Here is a 20,031-nt window from a genome sequence, read left to right as displayed (position 1 = left end):
AGGCGGCGGGGGTGGGGGGGTGGGAAGCGCCGGGCACGACTCGGGCCCGGGAGGTTTCTGGGCGGGGGCGGGGTTCCTGCCCCTCGAGAGCCTGTCCCAGCGTCCTGCACGCTCTTCGCCGGCCCTCGCTCCCTCTTTACCTCGCAAGGGGGAATCCCGAGGCAGCGGCAGACAGAGGTCGCGTCCACAGCCGCGCTCCGGAGCCCATCCCCCCTCTCGCAAGCCCAGCAGCCCAGTGCCTCCCTCAGCGTCCCCCGGAGCCTGCCAACCCAGCCACCGTGGGAGTGCGGTTTGGTCCTCGAAGGGAAATGTGCGGCGGCTGTGTGGTTCGGGCAGAGCACAGAGTCCTAGGGCCAGTCCCATAGCTCGGCTTGGGTCTCTTCGCATTCTCTTCCCCGTGGGAATTCCCGGTCAGTGGATTTCGGTATCTCCGTCCCTACCCCAGGGCCAGACCCCAGCAGCTTTGACCTGAGGTTGGGTGGGGCAACTCAGTGGATTCCGAGTCTGCCTAGCCCATTCACCTCCCTGAGGTTTCCAGGGAGCCTGGGACAAGGGGAGCCAGAGGGAAGCCACTTTCCGGCAGTCCAAGCCACCAGTGAGTGGCACAGCCTCTGAGAGGAAGAAGCTGCAAGCCCCTTCTCAGCTTTGTTCTCACCAGCTGGTGCCCCTGGGCACCACACGCCCTTCCTTCCTGGGTCTTAGTGTTAGATAAGGATCCATGACCAAGGACCTCTAGGCCATCTCTAGCCTTAGGTCTTGGGTGCTCACTGCTCACCAAGGTCTCCTGGTGGAGCAGGAGGAGGTGCAGGACCTAGCTCCTCTCCCTGGAGCGCATCTCCAGGGCTCTGCAGAGTCATTTCTTCACCGGCTTTCCCTTGGGAATTCCATCTGCCCTTGGGAGCCACTTGGGACCCAGGAAAGTAAGACCCCTCAGGGACATTGCTGTCCTCAGTGTCTGAAGGGAGGGGGCAGACTTGCACTGTGCCACACGGATTCAGGCCCATGATAGGGTTCTAGGAAAGCAGATTTCATCTGGAGATTGCTTTCTGGCAGGGCTCTGATGGCAAGAGCTAGCTGTGCAGGGGACCGCCGGCCTGCAGAGGCAGCAATCGGAGGCTGAGGGCCAGTGATGGGGATGTGCAAGCTAGAGAGAGCACACCTCTACTTTTAGGTTACTTTTAGGGTTGGCCGTCCACATCTGTACCGCTGTGTGGAGTAAGGTGGTACTTGCCAGTGGCCTGAGTTAGTATTATTACTCACAAGAGGAATAGCTGTGTGCTACAGCCTGCTTTTCATGTAGCAGACACCAGCTGCATGCTTTCCACGCCTCAGTTCTCAATGTGACAACAGAGAAATCCTTCTCAAACCAAGAAGATCAGCCTTCTGTTGCTCACAACCCCGCAGTAACTCCCGTTTCACTCAGCATAAGCACCAGGGGCTTGACAAGGTCAAATGATCTGCTTCCCCAAACCCCACTTTCCTCTCTGCTTTCATCTTCTCACCTTTTCTGTCATTTCTCTGGTCACACTCCTCTCACCACAGTGTCTTTCCTGCAGTGCCACACCCTGGGTTTGCTCCCACCCCAGGGCCTTTGCATGAGCCATACCAGCTGGCTGGAATGCTCCTCCCTCAAGCACTTGCTTGGCTAACTCCATCAGGTTCTGGTTTTTGTTGGAAAGTCACCTTCTCGATGAGCCCCACCCAGATAGAGCAGCTTACCCACTCCTGTCATCCTGCTCTCCATGTTCTCTCTTCCTTTCCCTTAACCACCTTCTGACATAGGTGCAGTAGTCTCATTTACTGCGTTTCTTTTTCAAGGTCTGTAAAGCTCTTTGCCCTGATGTATCTCCAGTCCGCTAAAGCAGGCTAGGTATTCAGTGGGTATATTTTGAGTGTGCAAGTGGGGTTATTTCATCCCTATAACAACCCCATAGGACAGACATTGTGATCTCACCCCATTTTATGGATGGGGTGACTGAAGCTCAGAGAGCATATGGAACTTCCCTGAGGTCACACAGCTAATAAGTGGCCAAGTGAGGTGTCAAGCCCAGCCTGCTTTACTCTGGGATGCTGGTTCTTTGGGATCTTACCCCTCCAAGTAAGACTCTGGCCCCTCCCCTATGCCCAGAGCTGGCAGAGATAGCAAGGTTCCCTGTCCTGAGCCGGTGGCAGCCAGGAGCGGCCTGACTCAGCCAACGTCTGCTCTGCCTGCCCAGCCTTGCACTGAAGGGTCTTCGTGCTCTTCTGTCCATGCTTGTAGACTTGGGGGCAGCGATGGGACCTTTGCTGTGTCCCATCTCAGCTGGGCCCGATGTATACTCAGGGCCCGAGAATGTTTGAATTGGGGGTGTCCTTAGGAGCAGCGGAACAGGGCACTTTGTTGTCCTTTGCTGGGGATTTCCTGCTGGGTCAGACAGGGACTTTGGCTTAGCCTTTTGGCCGGCTGGAGGATCTGTAAGCAGAAACCATAGCTCCCACAGGTCCTTGCTCACACCTGCAGGGGAGTCAGGGCCCGGTGGGCTGAGGGGTCTCCCTTGGCGGCCATAAAGAGGTGTCTCTGGTGGAGCCTGTGTGTTGCTTCTCCCAAGGGACACTTCTCTCTAGGGACACAACCATTTGGCCCTACCAACTGCAAGTGCCCCTTGAGCTCCCACAGGATCCCCAGTTGAGAGTGAATCTTGCTTACGTGATCTGAAGTAGGGTCCCTGCTGTTAGATTCATGAAAGCATTTCACAACTGCTTTGTCTCTGGCCTTGATTGCTTGTCAGCAGGTTGGGAGAAGGGCCTTCCCGCCTCGCCTCCCTCCTTCCCGCCTCCCTCCTTCCTCCCCTCCCCCTCCATCCCCCTTCCCTCCCAGCATAGCTCTGAAGTGCTCCTGGGGTCTCTGCGGACAGGTGTCTGGAGGTGATACCTGTTGTTATATGACCTGCAGGGGCCGCAGTTTCCCTGGCTTGTCCAGGGGGCTGTGCCCATGGGCTTGCTTCTGCCAGGGTCTGGTGTCTGTATGCCCAGCCTTGGTGTGCCTGTCCACGCCTGCCATCATCGTTGCTGCTGTTGCTGGGCTTCAAGTTGGGGTGCTCAAAGTTTGTTGATACTGTTTCGTGGATGGCTTCTCTGTGCTCTCAGAGGTCCCTCAAATACTGCCATTTAAAAAGCCTGCCTAGCCACGTGTGAAAGCGCTGTTAAATTACAGCCCTAAGTGAATGTTGTTCCTGGAACTCACTTTCAAAATTTATTTATTTTAATGCTCAGGTCCTTTTTGAGTTGGGGTTTCGGTATTCTTGTCTTGGCTGACCTTTCCTGTCCTCCCTGTGGCACATACAGCAACATTGATTTTGGGTAATGTATTTTGATTTTAAGATGCAGCCCATCCATAAACTTTTCTATCAATAATCCTAGCACATTCTGTGTACTCGACAGCTTAAAGCAAAATATCAGATTTATGGAGACTTTTATTTTTGGTCAATTTAGTCGTTCACTTGTCATCGGTGTCAGGGCCTAAGTCCGGCCCCAGTGGACTCCCCTCCAAGGTCACACGTCAGGTCAGCAAGGGTGGGGGCCTGGCCCTCTCTGTGCCCTGTGGAGAGGACAGTGCTCCCAAGCAGGGGGAGGGCAAGTGAAAGGGCTTGAGTTTTGTTTCCTTTGTCTTTTGTCCCACCTCATCACCACCGTGGAGTCCCACATCCCACGAGGAGGTTAGCCAGGCTTTAGCCTGGCATTGTGTAGGCACAGAGGGTCTCTGCTCTCCCTAGGCCTAAGGCCCCTCGGGAGGCAGCCGGGCCTGGCCTGGGTACCCTTGGCAGAGCAGGCCTGGCTTCCAGTCAGTCTGGGCTCAGCCAGCGTGGGGTGGGGACTCACAGCTTTGAGGCCCTGGGGTCTGGCCTGTCATTGACCATTGCTGTGTCAGTGTCACCTGGCTGGGTCCCCAGAGCTTGGGGCTGTTTGCTTGTCAGGGGCAGGATTGATTTGGCTTGGGGGATGCAGCAGGAGAGAGTCTGGATGAATCTGTTTCACCTTCAACCTGTATTCAGTCCCTGTGTGCCAACACCCTCACCTGTTCTCTGGGATATACCTCTGGACACCTGCTTCACTCTGTATGGCCAGTGCTGGGGACATTGCAGCAGGCAGCAGGATCAAGTTCCTGCCTGCAGAGAACCTGCCCTTAATCCAGGGGATGGGAGGAGACAGACCCTCAGAGAGCAAGCAGCCTGATCATCTCCTCCAGGGCCAGGTAGCCTACAGAGTAGTGATGGGGGAGGTCGGAGAGGCCAGCCAGGCCAGGACCTGGGAGAGGAAGCATGCTGCAGGCTGCAGGCAAGCAAGCTCAGAGAGCCTAGGGTGAGGGTGGAGGGTGGCAGAGTGCAGGAGGGAAGAAGGCATGGTGTGGGAAGGAGGCGAGGCAGGGAGGGGCTGGGCAGCTAGGGTGAGTGTTGCTGAGCCGAGAAGGAGACATAGCCCTGGTTGTGGCTTTCCGAGCCCAGTGGGGAAGCAAATCAAGCTCACAGTGATCTTTTTCCTAGCAAGGGACCTTCAGGGAGGGGAGAGGTGAGTCCTGCCAAGGAAGGCTCCCTGACTCTGAGCTGAAGGAAGAACAGAAGTGTGACTGGCTAGGGTGGAGGTAGGGTGTGTCAGCGTCTGAAATGAGCAGCTGCCTTTGTGGGGATGTGGCTGGGATAGAGAGGAGTCCAGGGGGACAGGATGATCAGTGGAGTTGAGGGACAGGCCAGGCTAAGCCTTTGGCCATGATGACAAGGAAGAGATGGGAGCTGTGACCCATGGCATGGGGTGGGATGCTAGGGTGGGAGCAGGGAAGCTGGCAACACCATGCAGAGTCCCGCAGCATCAGCAAGGTGGTTGCCACAGATGCCTCCTTATTTGGGCCCTGCTCCAAGAAAGGTTACCACCTGTCACCCTTCCCTGCTTCATGCTCCTCCTGCACTTGAGAGCTGGCCTTGACAACAGCAGCACACCCAGCACAATTCAGGTATGAAGGTTTGAGGATGAACCCCATGGTGCTGAGTCTGGGGGGGTCCTGAGTGCCCTACCCCACCTTTGAAGCTCTGAATTTGGTTGGGAAAACCAGGACATCGTCTCTAATGAATGCCATCAAAGCGAGATCTTGCCGTCATGGCCTGGGTTGTCTGTGACTCATTGCACAACTAAGTAGAAAGCAAAGCAAAGCAAAGGAAAGCAGAGGAGGACAGGGTAGTGCCCAGGGCTCTGGCATTAGATAGACCTGGGTTCAGATCCTGGCCTGGCCTTTCAAAGCCTTGGTTTCTCATTGGCAGAAAGGCAGTCCTGGCTGCAGAGGGCCACTGGCAGGCCTGATCTTGAGAGCAGGTCACTCAGTGCTGGGTCATAGTGCTGACAGCAGCCATTCATGCTGTAAAGCAGGAACCTTGTTGGCCTTGTGTTGTGAGGCTGTAGGATGGAGCATTTCTGGGTGCTGCTGCCTGATGCCCTTGGGCTTGGGGTGGTGGGGAAGGGTGGTGTTATTGAGAGGAGAGGAGGAGTCAGATCTTCCAGATGACCAGTGGAGCTGAGCATTCCCTAATGGATTTTATGACAGCCTCTGTGTGTGTGTGTGTGTGTGTGTGTGTGTGTGATTTAATCACTTGCTGAAATAAATCTTACAGATCCACGGAGAGTTTATTTTTTTATTTTTCATATTCTCAGTACACTAGAGGTTTTATTTCCCACTAGATCTATTAGTTTAATTTAGTAGAGGACAGACAGTATACTTAACCAAAAATTGCTTTGACATTATGGAGAATTAAGAGGCTGGGGCCAGATGGATCAGAAGGGATCGATCTGTTTGAGATAAACTCTGTATTTCCCCATGTGCTTTCCTCACCTTAATGGTGAGGAGGGTGATTAGAAAACACGAGGCTGGCTAATAATGACTAAGGGTTGGCCAGAGGGTCAGGACGTTGGCTTCTGTGCTTTTTTTGGTAGCCACTGAGAGGTCTCCCCCTTGGCTTGATGAATCCAGTGGAGATGCTTTTGGGGGTCAGGGGCATGTGGCAGACCCTGGTATCATTCCTGCCAGCCTTGGCCTCCCAGTGACTGACCAGGCTTTTGAGGAGTCAGCCTCGTGTCACTGGAGAACCAGGGTATGAGCTTACACAGACCCTGGGGCAGGATGCTACAGAAGCGGCTTTGCTGGGGAAGTTGAAGCATGGGGGCAGATGCTGCCTCTGAGGGTTCTTGGCTGAATTTCCTCCATACTGAGCACCAGTGCCTACTGTCAGAGAGCACCGGGGCCTCTACCTCCAAGGGCTACTGCAGCATCAGCTAACAGGTGCCTGGAAAGTAGCTTTGTAAATCATCATGGGGTAGACAAATGTCAATGACTATAGTCTTGTGTCCCCTGCATTTCTGGATCCCATGAAAATGGTAGTCTCATTTGAGGATGGTTCCAGGACCCCAAGGTTCTGACGTCCTTCTATGTTCTGGGCCACCACCTAGAAGTCTCACCAGAGCATTCCCTCTGGGAGCAGGGTCAGGTAGAGGCACTGAGGCACACAGGAGCCTTGTGGGCACTCAGGGACTCATCTGTGAGCCCAGGGATGGCTCTGAATCATGAGGGGAAGAGGAAGGGCCCTCATTTCCATCGATGCTGTCTTGGGTTGCGTGTCTTCTACAGTTCTAGCACAAGGCCACCTCTGGCCCCACCTAGAAGCACCAAGGCTGAGCTTGGGCACTGACCCTGGTCCCAGGGAGCCCAGTGTGTTACGCCAGCTCTGGCTGTTAACCTGGCTCTCATGGCTGACTCTGGCCAGTTGGCCTCTTTCTTCCTCCTGAAACCTTCCTCATCATTTCTTCCTTCCACCACATCTGCTTGTCCTTGTGTTTTGTCCTCACATTCAGAGTGGGCCTCTGGCATGACTTAAAGCTCTAGCTCCAGAGAGGGCCAGACCTGCTTTCGTCTCACAGCTCAGCATTCTGGAGGGTGCCATGGCTGTGGAGTCTTGCTGAGCAGGGCTCTGAGGCCACATCTGGGCCTGTGGGAAAGTGTGGTGATTAGTGATGTCTGCCATTGCCGTGGGGCTGGAGCTGGAGATTTTCCACCTCTGCAGTGGCTTTGGGGGCCTCCCTGAGACCGGGCAGAACTTGTGCCTTCTCACAGCTGCCCGTGCCTTACTGCAGCTCTGCTCCCTGCATCTGCCCAGGTGGGGTTACTTGGGGGAAGAGATGGCTGGTCTGAGCCTTTCCAGGACAGGAGCTGTGCCCTGTCCCTCCTATCTGTATGGATACCTTGCCTGGCGTGCAGCAGGTGCTCCATGGGTGCAGGGTGACAAGAAGCCCAGACAGTCGCGTGGCTTCTGCTGGGTTCTCAGCTTTTGCTCTCTCAAAGGAACCTTTTTGTCTTTCCTGGTCGAATCCTGAAGCAGGCCCCTCCCCATTGTGGGCCCACAGCATGGGGGCAGATGACAGTCCTCACCCGATTTGGATTTAATGTTGTCTTCAGCTTCAGAGCCTTGTTAGGTCTGGGCCTCCTGGAGGTTGGTTCATCTCCCCCACTGGAATGTGTGTGGGCAAGTTCACATCAGGGTCCAGAAGGGACAGCATGGTCATGTGGGGGCCCCTGCTCCCCTTGGTGCTAATGCCAGGGCCTGGCAGGGGCTCCCAGGCACTGCGTGACCTTCACGCCTGACTTGCCCCTTAGAGTTCCTTCTGCCGATGGACTGGCAGCTGCCAGCGCTGCTCAGTCTGTGAAATGTCAGTGGTTTAATATCAATTCTGGAGGTTTTATTGCCTTCCCCCCCCATTTTCCAATGGGATTTTAATCCAATCAAGGCCGATCCAGAATGAAGGTAGATTTGTGTTCCCTTTCAAAGTTGACAAAAGGTCACCCCACCTGGGGAGCGGGGGTGGGGTGGGTGGTGGTGGTGGTGGTGTGTGTGAGTGCTTTCCTCAGGGGTGCATCGGCAGGTGGGTTTAGTGCTCTACCTATGGGGCCGCTTGCTGGGCCAGGGCAGCTGGAGCTTTAAATCTGCAGTTGCCAGCCACAAAAGGGCCGGGTTTGATTTGCAAAATGCCCGGGTGATTTGCAAAATGCCTTTGATGCTTCAGATCTAACTTAATTTTTCCCAATAATGTTTCAAAATGGCATTTTTCCTTTCTGGAATAAAAAGTTGTTGAATGAATTTCTGTGTTTGGGGGAAGTCTTGGTGCCAGACTATGCTGGCCTATGCCCAGTCCTGTCTGTGACTCAGCTCCCTGCAGGGAATGAACAGACTGTCCTGCTGCTTCCAGGACCAGGGGGCTAGCAACAAGGGGCAGCAGGTGCAAGACTTTTTGTCAGGTTTTAATCTAGTCTCATGCCACTTGACAGAGATGATATCTGGAGACTCAATAGCTTGGCAGAACTTCAGGGAATGCCTGGTGTGTGAGCAGCCTGGGGTGGCTCAGGGGCCAGTGGTAGACAAAAGTGGTCCCAGTGGGTTCCGAGAGCTCTTGTCCATGCTGGGGGAAGGACTGGCCCATGGGACTTCAGCAGCACCATAGCGGGTCAGGCATGCAGCGGGCTTTCAGAGCCCTGTTAGCCCAGGGATGGGCAGAGGGAGACCAGGGTGGCCAGGCCAGGGCTGGGGAGGCAAGGATAAGTCACAGTGCTGAGGCGTGTATCACAGTAAGAGAGAGCAGAGTGCACTGGGAGTAGATCTGGAGGCTAACGCTCCATGCACACCTGCCCCACCTGCCTGCTATCTCTGGCCTAGGTAGGGGCTGGAGATGCTGTTGCCCTTGGGTTCCAGCTTGAACTGCCCCCAGCCCCTGTCTCTCCTGCATTCTCTCACCTGTAGACTCTTACCTTGAAGACAGCCTGGAGCAGGCACACTCTCCAAATGGGCCCCAACCTTCTCTCACATCCAGGGCCAGGGGCCCAAGGGTGCGTATCAGGACCCAGGTGATGGGCATGTGCAGATAGTGCATATGCAGAGGTGATGTATGTGTGTGTGCATGTGTGTGTGTGCCCTTGTGTGTGCAAACAGTGCAATCATGTGCGGACAGCGTGCCTGTTGAGTGTGGGCAGAGTGTTCCGATGCGATACCTCTGTGTGTGCAGTGTGTGCACAGATAGCATTTGCTTGCTGTTAGACAGAGTGGCAGCTGGGTGAGCAGATAGCACAGGTGTACATAAAAGATGTGCCAATACCAGGACAGCATGTGTGCAGACAGCGTGTATGCACACAGAGTGTGTGGTGTGTGCAGGGTGGTGTGTGCACACACAGAAGCAGCCAGGCAGCTTCAGCTGGTCTACTGAGCCTCCCCTTCCGGGCTGGAGGAGGAGAGGAAGTGGAGACAGCTCTAGGCAAGGCCTTCTGCTCCCTCCCTTCCTCCTCTTTCACTTCCTTCTCCTCATCTTTTCTTTTCTCCTCCTTCCCTCTGTTTCCTCTCCTGTCTTTCCTCTCCCCTCCTCCCCCATCCTTTCTAATGGTACACATCCCTCCTGCTCCATTCCTGCCTCCTTTCTCAGAGCACTGACTCCCCTTGTGGAGATGCTGATCCTTCCCCTTCCACTCTGGCAGACCCAGTGGCCTGAGGATCTGCACCCAGGCCCTGCCCCAGCCACAGAAGAGGGCCCAGGGCCCCCTCCACTTCACACTGCTTGGAAGGTTGTGTCTGAGATCTCTTGGAGGCCTGGGGTGGAGCACATGGACCTGTGAGGGCCAGGCAGACATATAAAGAGGGGAAGGGGCACATTGGAGAGAGAGTGGGAGAGGTGGAGGAGTCAGAGGTGCCTGTCTGTGGATGCAGCCTGAATCCCGAGAGAACACACACTCTTTAGCATTCCTCTGACAAATATTTACGAGCCTTCTTCTATATGGGAGGCACAGTGCCACTTTCGGAAGAGGTGATGGAGGCCTCATCTCTGCCACCCAGCCCACATGCTCAACCTGGGGCCAGAGGCTGCTTGCTTAGCTCTGGGCTGTTGCTGCCATGTGGAACGATGGCTCCATGTGGCAGCTGATCTGGGGAAGTATCTGTGCAGGTGGTGCCAGCCTCGGGGAAGTGTCTACACATTGTGTTGGAGGACTGGGATGTGCAGCTGGTGCTGGCCAGGCTCCATGCTCGCATTGTACCCTCATGGAACCTTTAAAAAGGTGTGTGTGTGTGTGTGTGTGTGTGTGTGTTTGTGTGTGTGTGTTTTGCTGGGGACTGAATCCAGAGCCCTTGCGAAGAGCTACATCCCCAGTCCTTTTTGAATTTTTTTTAAACTTTGAGACAGAGTCTTGCTGAGTCTCTAAGTTGTCCAGGATGGGCTTGAATTTGAGATCCTCCTCCCTCAGCCTCAGCGTGCTGGAATTACAGATGTGCACCATTATGCCTGGCTAGAATTGCTCTTCTTTTTGCAAACAAGGAAACTGAGATGTGCAGAGAAAGAAGGAATGGGAGCCTGGGTGGGATTGTTTTCCCTCACTGCCTACCTTGCTTCTGGCTTCTGGGTTTGAGGCTGGGGAGGAAACACATCTTACTCCAGGATCTCCTGGCAGAGGCTGATAGGGGCCACCACCTTTCTCTCTCTGTGTGTTCTTTACCTTTTCCCCTGTAGCTCTGCAGCCTGGCTTCCACCAAATTCCTGAAATGACTCCTGGTCAGATGACTTAGAACTCTTAAAAATGTTTTTAAATTAAAATTTTTGATTGACACATAATTGTAGGTCTTTCTGCATAGTATTTCAATGCATGTATACAGTATGTCATGATCAGATCAGGGTAGTTCTATGGGACACATTTTGTCCTCATCTTGACTTTTTGGCACATTCTGCATGGTTGAGCATGGCTTTTTCCCCCCTGTGGTACCAGGGGTTGAACTCAGGGTTTTTTTTTTTTTAACTGAGCTGCATCCCCAGTCATTTTTGAATGTTTTATTTTGAGATAGGGTCTTGCTAAGTCACTAAGTTGTCCAAGCTGGGCTTGAAATTGAAATTCTCCTGCCTCAGCCACTCAGAGTGCTGGTATTACAGGCATGTGCCGCCACACCCAGCTTCTCTTGGCTTTGTTAACCCAGTCTCTTGATTTTCTTCTCCATGCTCTGGCCTGTTGCAGTCTTGCCCCATCCCAAACCCCTGAGTGTTGGGTTACTTGAAGCTCAGTGTGCAGCCCTCATCTCTACCTTTGTCTTCATGATCTTCTGCCTAGATGTCCCAAAGGCACCTCTCGATGTGCACAGCAGGCTCCTGGTTTTATTTACAAACCTGGCTTCCTACAGAACCTGGTCTACCACTAAGCTGACTTTGCTCTGTGACTGACATGGCATGCTTGTGGGCTGACAGGAGGAATCTGACGTCTTTTCCTCCCTGACCCCATTGCCCATTGCTATGGCCTGTGCTTTACCTTTGGGTTGTCTCTCAGATCTGCCCACGCCTCTGCACCTCCTCAGCCATCACCGGAGCCCTGGATTCCATCGCCTGTAGGACGATGCCAAAGGAAATCTGCCATGGCTTTGGCACCTGGCACCGTGTCTCCCACACAAAAGAGGCTCTGTGAATGGCTGGTTGCTGAGGAATGCTCTTGGTGCTGAGGGTGAATCCTCAGGGCTTGGGGTGTGTCTGGAGATAGACTTCGCTCTGGTTTTTTCTGCCTTTTGTTCCTGCTGGAGCCATTCAGTCCTGAGATGCATTGTCGCCTGGGGCCAGGAGGCACCCACAGACCCGACCTGGTAGAATGTGCTTTCTCTCCCTGCTCCTCTTCCTCCTCACTCCCTTTTAATGAATACCTACAGTATACTGGACCGAGTAGAGCTGCAGTGAGTATTTTTTGAATTAGCAGCAGACGAAGGTCTAAATAAATGTATTACCTTTCCCGGTCAGGGGGTTGCTGTCACCATTCTCGTCTCACAGATGAAAAGTCTGACTTTGGAAGCCAGAACCCACACCAGGACTGGTGCACAGTGGAGCTGCACAGTGGAGCTGAGGCCAAGCCTGCCCCCCGCCACTCTGTAGAGGCTTCCTAGGTCCCCCACTCCTGTGCTTGGGGTCTCGTCTCTCCTCCTTCCCAGTTGGAGTGTTTCTCTCTTAGTGTCTCAAGTCGGGAGCTGTGTAGACACAGCCACTGGGTTAGTTGGTGCAGACTCTGGTGAGCAACTGGGTAATTATTTCCAAAAATATTGACTTGTAATGTGAAGAAAGCTCTTCTCTCTGCCACCCGTCAGCAGAAAATTGCCTTTGGTATTAACATTTCATCAACCGCATAATGTGAATTGATGTAAATGCATAATTAGAAATAATAGCCTGGGAAAATTCACTCTTATTTATAAAATTGGGCTTGTTAAATTAAAATGAGAGCTAACGACTTCCATCTCACTGTTAAAACAGTCCGAGGCTTTGCCTGCTCGGCTTTGTGCGTCCCATCATGGAGTGCTCCCCCGCTGCGGCTCCTGGGGGGGATCCTGGTGAGGAAGCACCCTTGGAGGAGGCATGCACACCACCTGTCCTAAAGGTGGCTCTCTAAGAGCATGAATGGGCCTCTCAGAAACATCTCAATCACAGTGTAATGAATGGCAATCCCTGAGAAAAGCAGGCTGCGTGACACTTTCCTCGGCCCTCATTTTTCTTTAGAATGAGGAATAGCTCACCTGGTTAGGTGATGTTGTGAGATTTTCTCTATGGAGATGATAAACCCCTTCTCCACCAGGTTCTTACTGGCCAGTACTTGGCCCCATTCTGCACTTTCAGACACAAAAATAATGACCTAGTCCTTGACAGTCAGGATGCTTGACACCAATAATAGGTTCAGGAACGCATAAGGCCTCCACTGGGCCTACTTGAATCATAATGAAGAATGACCAGAAAAGCAGTCCTGAGAATGGCTGGAGCCATCTTTGCACTATGTGGGGACAAGCCAGAGCAGAGACACAGAGAAGGCTCCTGTGATGTTAGGTCATCGGTGCCACTGCACCTGGTGGGCAGTGCACCAAATACCATGGCCACTGCCCTCTTTTTCAGTTTTCACACTCCCACAGGAGCTCAGTTTTCTGTCATTTAAATGCAAGGAGCCCTGGCAGGATCTGTCCAGGTCTTTAGCCCATTTAAAAATCACTTATTAGGGCCAGGGATTTAGCTCAGTGGTTCCATCACCTGCCTCGCAAGCGCCAGGTCCCGAGTTCGATCCCCAATACAAAAAAAAAATCACTTATTAAAGAGTAGCTGTGCTTAAATAGACTAGAGGATGTGGTCAGAGCACACACCTCCAGTTGTTGCTGTATTTGCAGAGCACTTGATGTAATGGTGGGTCCAGAACAAACCCCCATCTATGGGCTGTGGTCACAGCGGGGAAATGAGTCAGCGTAGGGCTGGCCAAGCAGAGAGGTGAGGCTGGCTGGCTGGGGATGAGATGGCCCTGAATGATGGGCAGAGTGACAGCACAGCGGGAAGAGCTGCCTGCCTGCAAGGAGTTCACCTTAATGAGCCCTCTCCCTCCCACCAGAAGCCCTTGCTGATCAGCAGACCTAACCTTGTGGGGCTGCTGTCTGCCCCTACTCCAGGGTCGGGCGCTTGGCCCTCTCGGGAAGGAAGACCCATGTGCTCTGCTGCTGAGTCAGGCAGTGCCTGATTCTCAGGGAGAGCATCCCATCTGCCTGAGGTGAAGTTAGAGGGCAGAGAGAGCCTGTCCTGGGAGAGAGAGAGAGAGAGAGAGAGGGAGAGAGAGAGAGAATACCACAATAAAGACTGGTGCCGAAATAGGTAGATTTCATATTGCTGAAGAATGAAGTCTGTGATTTATGATAAAAACCAGGAAGAGGAGACATAAAAAAGAGAACTTCCTTAGCTGGTTCTCAGAGGATCCTGCTGAGGGCCTTCTACTCCCACAGCAGTGCGCTTGGGCTCCATTGGGGTGGACTATCCCGCATCTTTAGGGTTTCTGCTTCATGTCCTCCTCGGGCCTTAGGAGCAAAACATGCCTTGGGCCTACATTGCTCCTTGGCCCAGGCTGGGCAACCGGAACTGGGGCCCTGGTCTACCTCCCAGGCAGACTCGATGTCCCTGTCTGGATCCTCACCTTGCTGTGTCCTGTGTCCTGTTCTTTCTCCTAGGAAGCTGACCTTGCTAGCAGATGGCCCGCTTTCTTCCTTGAAGCTCTTCCTCTGCAAGCATCGTAGGGAATATTCTCCAACTGCTACTTTTTCAGTGGAGAAAACTGAAGAAACCACACGAGGGCATGGTGCAGGCCCAGGGTCACACAGGGGTCGGTGGCGGTGGTCAGGCCTCTGCCTCCTGCAGAGCTGAGCCAGTGACGGGTGTCCAGGTGGGGCTGGGCAGCATGCTCAGGGCCAGAGCTGCTGTCCCCTTCCTGACCCCACCTGGCCCACCCCTGGGCACAGGAGGCCCAAGGAGGGCGCTTATATTCATGCTGGGCCTCCCCTGGGCCTTCCCTCCTCCGCTTGTCCCTTCCCCCAGGACACAGGTTCCCTTTTCATGTGGGAAGAAAGCTGTACACTTGTCTGCAGGAACAGCTGGGCCTTGTCCTCTCAGCTGTGGCTCAACGCCTGCCGAGTGCTGGACAATCCCGGCTGTGTCCCAGGGGCCCCTGGGCTGACGGAAGCGCCTTGGCTGGGACCCAGGAGCTGCAGGGGGCATTGGGCTGAGTGAGGCTGGGCCCCAGGAGCACCCGTTTCTATGGGGCCTCCTGGTTTCTCTCAGGCCCCCCAGGGGAGTCAGCGCTGACATCCTGGGCCTCCTGGCTCCCTGGGAGGTGTGAGGAGCAAGTGAAAACAGCTTCGATCTGGCCCCCTCTAGTTGCCTTCCCTGGAGCTGCTTCTCACAGGGGCCAGAGCCTCTTCTCTGGGCCGCCAAGGAGGAGAGCAGTAGGAAGCAGCTGAGCCAGGCCTGGTTCCCCATCTGGGCCTCAGTGGTGCATTTGTTTCGGCCTCTTCTGCCCTTAATTCTTGGGGGTGGGCAGCTCTTCCCACTGCGCTGTCACCAGGGACAGAAGCTTCAGTGCACCGTTCAAGGCCAGCTCATTGTCCTCTGCCCAGCCTCAGCTCTAGGCATGGCCAGCCCTGAGCTGACTCACTTTCCCACTGGTAACCACAGCTGCAGGCAGATGATTTGTTCTGGACCTACTGTTACGCCAGCTGCGCTGGAGACACAGCAATATCAGGATGCATATGCTCTGATCATGCTCATTCTGTGGGTTGTGGAAGCTGAGACTCAGGATGGTCAAGTGACTTGTCCAAGGCCACACAGCTGACATCCTGGATCTGTCTCATGCCAAGGCCTCTGCCCAGACCCAGTAGCCTCTTTGGTTTCTCTGGGTGTCTTAGCTCCAGTAGCTGTGTCTTCTGTCTGGAAAGCTGTTTTCTTTATTCAGATGACGATCATTTATTGAGTTCCTACCCTGTGCTTAGGCATGGGCTTACATTCCAGAGGGAGAAACAGCTCATAAACATATGGATAAAAGGAAGAGAAACAAATCGGATAACGTTAACTTCCATATAGAAAATTGACAAAGTGCTGTGCTGGGGCCTGACTGAAGGCACACTTGCAAGGAAGGGCACCGTGAGGATTTGGGATCTGGGTGACTGGGGGGGAATGGCTGTACAGAGACCAGAGGAGAGCGTGCTGTCAAGCAAAGGCCTGGGCTGTGGAGGGACACAGTGCACTGCAGGAGCAGTGAGCTGTGGGTCTTGGAACTGCAGAAGCAGATGTGGCATGTGTAGGGAGGGGCACGCAGAGCTGCTGGAGGAATGAGCCTCATGAGGCCTTTTGGCATCAGACTCATGTCCAGTCTGGGCACTGGATCCACAACAGCCCCTGCTACTCAGGCGCCAGTGCTGCAGAGGAGCCATGCGGACCAACAGAGAACTCTGCCAAGTAGTCAAAAGATTGTCATGGGAAAGAGTTGCCCCGCTGCCAATGGCCCAGGCACTGGAGTGGCCTGTGGTGGGAGATGCACTGGGAGTGTTGAGTAGCTCCAGACACCCAGTGGGAGCCCTGCTTGGAATCAGGACCTAGTGTGACAGCTGGCCCCTGGGGACAGTGCAGGGGAAGCTGAGTGCTGGCTGTGGCCAGGCTGACACTCCGGTCTCTCACAGTGGCCCGGGTGCAGCCCGAGTGTGGCAGGCTGTCCACAGTGGAGAAAGGGGTGCACATCTCCAGGGCCTGAGCCCTGGGGGGTCGGTCAGACTGCAGAGTTGGCTCCGAGCTCTGGTCTGGAATGTGTCTGGTGTTTGATAAATTTTGTCTCTTGATTGATTTCATCCTGGCCCTGAAAGGAAGCAAAGGGAAGATTTCTTGATTTGAGGGGACCAAATTAGGAACAGATGTCTTTTCAAGCTATTAATAGGCAGTCAGGGAACAATGGGGCTTTTTTAAAGGAGCCCACTGCATGTCGGGTGCTGCTGACCCTTTGAATGTTTGGTGTGGGAGCAGAGCAGGCTTGTGGCAGTGGAGAGTCAGTGGCGGGGGATGATCAGCTCTCCCAGTGCTCTGTTTAGATCATCATCAGCCGATCAGATTTAACCTCCTCTTCCCAATTACTCAGTTTCACAGTAAGGATTGCAGAATACCTCATGCTTCTGATAAATGGGTATAGCACAGAGTGCTTTTCCAGATAAGGGGGGACATGGAAGATGTGTATAATTGGCCCAAGTCATCTTATTCTTCCATATAGAAATCTGGAGCTGGGCTTTGAGGCAAATGAATATAAACCGCCATGAAAGCTATTAGTAGCATTAGCAGCATTATTCACAATCACAATGGTTGAAAATTAAAATCTGTGCGCTGTGTGCGCGCACTTTTTCTCTTGACTGCAATGTAAAAACCAACACTACTTAGCTCATCAAAAACAATACTAGTGAGGAAAATGGCTTTTCTTTTAAAAAATCCCCAACATTTTGCCTTAAAGTGTTCCTTTGAAGAAAGTAAAGTTAATTATGAGGCAGACTAGAGAATTACCTGACTTGATTTCACATGACAGATTGAGCCACTGCCCCCTCCCTGCTGCCTGCTGAGACCTGGGGGCAGAATTTTATTCTGGGCCAAGTGTGACTTCTGAGCAGCCACCTGGGGACGCAGCTTCCAACACTCCCAGGGCGCTGGCAGAGTCCAGCAGGAGGCACCCAACTTCCCTTGTCACCTGGAGCTGTCTCAGCCCCATAAAGTCCTGCTTCGAGCCTGTGGTGGACACTGGGGGTGTGCTGTCTGCATCCCCATCGGCCATTGTTGCCCCTTGCATAACGCTCAGGTACCCTCAGTGCCTTCAACTTTGCCTGCAGGATGCAGGGACCTGGCTGGGGTGATGAGGGGGTCCTGGTTCCCAGGAGCAGCCCTCCACTTCCTCTCCTCTTGGGACATCTCCCAGGTCTGTTCTGTGCAGTGGCCCAGCGGTGCCCCACCAGCTGGAGCCCTTGCTGTTCACAGCAGTAGATGCTCAGGACCGCAACCTGTGCCTTTTCTCCCTGTCTCATTTCCTGCCCCACTAACAAAGCATCTCAGGGTTTGCTTCCAGGGTTGGTGGTGTGGGGTCCAAGCGGCAGAAAGGATGGAGGTGTTTTGTGGGGCAAAGCCAGGGGATATGACTGTGACTGTGTGGTAGGGTATCCAGAGTAGGCTGTGCCTGGGGACATGGAGGCACTAATGGGCACATCGCCTGCAGGCTTCTCCCACAGCCTCCATCATCTCGGTGCCTGGAGCACTCAGTCGGGTGGTCAGGTAGGGCACATCTCCCTGCAGTGGGCACTCTGCCCCGCCATCCCCTCCCCACTGCTCACTGGCTTCTCTGCAGTTTAGGACAAGGCAGGAAAGACCCCATGCAGATACTGAAACATGCAGAACCCCACCCCAGGTCAGTGATGGAGTCAGAGGAAGCCAGGAGCAACGGGCCCCTGAAGGTGCCATGGGAGCCATGGCCCTACTCTGGGCATCTTTCTCTTTGTTCATGGGGTATCTTTGTCTCCTTCGCCCCTGTCATATCCTTCCTACTTGGGGGGGCTTTGTTCCCTCATGCACCATACAGTTCCTGGGGCTGGGCTGGGGCTGCTGCTGATAGGAGAGGTGGGAAACAGCAAATCTCATAAGGTGGGATATGACTATAATCCCAGCACTCTGGGAGGCTGAGGTAGGAGCATGCAAAGTTCAAGCCCAGCCTGGGCAACATAGTGACTTAGTGAGACCCAGTATCAAAATAAAAAAAATTAAAGGCTTGGGGCCAAGGAAGGTCCTGGGTCCAATTCCCAATATTGCAAAGAAAAAAACCCCTCAAATGTGAAGCAGCAAGACTTCAGGAATGAAGCTGGCTTCCTGGAAGGGTGGGGAGGGGAGACAGGGACCTCCCTGATGTCCTGCCCATCCACACAAGACTCCTGCTCTTCCCGAGGCTCGGCCCCTGAACTCACACATCCTCCCGCTTTGCCTGATCTGGCCTTGTTTAGGTTTCTGTCACTTGTCACCAGAAGTCCTGACTGTCACATCCTCATTAAGATGTATTTATCTACCCATAGAGGTTCCTTGCTCTTTGTAATCCTAACGACTGACTGCAGCAGCATAGAAGACTGTCCTTTGGCAGATCTGTTCCAATTGAACCATTCACTGAATGTCACTTGTCACTAAAGCACTCTGAGGCAGTCCCCATTCCAATCAGGAGACCTCAGGGGAAAAAGCCAGGCTGAAGAGAGAATGGAAGGGCCGAGAGCCATGGTCCCTTCAGCTGCCATGGGCCGTGGGGCCAGTCAGCACTCCTGGGAGGAGAGAAAGGGCAGGGCAGTGGGGTGAGGGTCCCCATGCGCTGGCTCAGCCAGCATCACTGATGCCCAGGGAAGCTGAAGAGCACAGAGCACCTCTGTGTGACAACACGGTCCACGGCAGGGGTAAGAACCGCTCTCCAGTCTGAATTCCCCAGATTTCAGGTCTGACCTTTGCTTCCCATTTATAAACAACTTCTCATCAGATTCTGGGTCCCAGTCAGGGTTTGGGGAGGGGTTACCATACAGACAGATGTACACAAGTAGGACTGGTGCCAGGAAGGCAAGGATGCTCTCCATTCAGGGCTCGGAAGTCTTCAGGGACCCCAGACGAAAGGCCACATCCCTAGGAATCATGAGCCCCTCCCTGCCTGGGCTCCGCTAGGTGCTTCCCTGGAAGCCTTCTGAGGCTAACTCAGTGGTCATAGTGCATCCCAACAGCTAGACTTCTGGAGGTGCCTTGGCCTGCTTCACAAGGCCAGCTGCTTCTCCTCCTGGTGAATCTATGAGCCCTTGCTACCCTTTGCTCCTGACCAGAAAACCTGCGGAGCTAGTCTTCTGAGAATCCCTAGGAGGCCATCTTACCCACACCTCTGTTCTGTACGGGCTTACAGTCTTCATGGCCATTCACATAAATCGGCTTCACTGGTTGGCCTCTTCTGAGCTCTTCCTCATTCTTTACTGAGGAAGTCCCCTCTGATATCTGACCACAAGCCATCCTCTTGTCAGGTATGGTGGACTGTATTATAAATTTGTGCTTGGGATGAGGATTTTAAAGAAGGAAGAATCACTTGGCCATGATCAAATTTCACTGATTTTGTTTTTTAACAATCAGAAAGGGTCTTCTTTTGACCAGAAATGGATCTTTCTACTTCCCATCTCTCTCTACCTCTGTGGGAGCTGTCACTCCCAAAGCTGCTTGCGTCAGGCCTCTCAAATGTCTGGAATCCTGAGTGGTTTCCTGGAGACAGATGGCATTGATTTTACATTTGTTCCACTCTGCCTGTCTCTCGCAAAATATTAGCATCAGCTATTGACACAGGGCTCCCGAGGACATCAGAAACAATTTAATCTGTGGCTTAAAAACAATATTTGGTAACATACTAGCCATTGGGAGGGTTTCAGAGAATGGACTGTTTTTCAAGCATTTGGAGAATCTTGGAGAGTCACCAAATTGTTGCTCCTTTTTGCCTGTGATCTTATCTCTTGCTCCTGATATTTTCTATAATTTTGTTATGTTTTAGTCATTTCAGGATAAGAGGAAAAGGCTGACCATTGCCCATGTCTCATTGTAGTGGGAAGAGCACTGGGCTACGAGTCTGTAGGGGAGCCTCTGGTGCTGGCT

General features: G+C 53.5%; 1 long non-coding RNA gene across 7 annotated transcripts in view; it reads left to right on the top strand.

The window, feature by feature from the left end:
* LOC110344758 (uncharacterized) overlaps positions 1 to 20,031 on the top strand; it is a 211,954-nt gene that overhangs the window by 1,765 nt on the left and 190,158 nt on the right. The window contains exon 1 of one of the 7 annotated variants that reach the window (XR_015443045.1): positions 46 to 410. The exons of the other annotated variants lie outside the window; for them this stretch is intronic. This is a non-coding gene — a long non-coding RNA (uncharacterized LOC110344758). Of the gene's footprint in view, positions 1 to 45; positions 411 to 20,031 lie in introns of those variants that run through there. 7 annotated transcript variants of the gene reach the window in all.

Source organism: Heterocephalus glaber, unplaced genomic scaffold (assembly GCF_053883595.1).
Source record: "Heterocephalus glaber isolate CG9 unplaced genomic scaffold, H.glaber_assembly_v1.0 deba00001561, whole genome shotgun sequence".
Classification (NCBI taxonomy): Eukaryota; Metazoa; Chordata; class Mammalia; order Rodentia; family Bathyergidae; genus Heterocephalus; species Heterocephalus glaber.
This window is presented reverse-complemented; position numbering and strand designations above follow the sequence as displayed.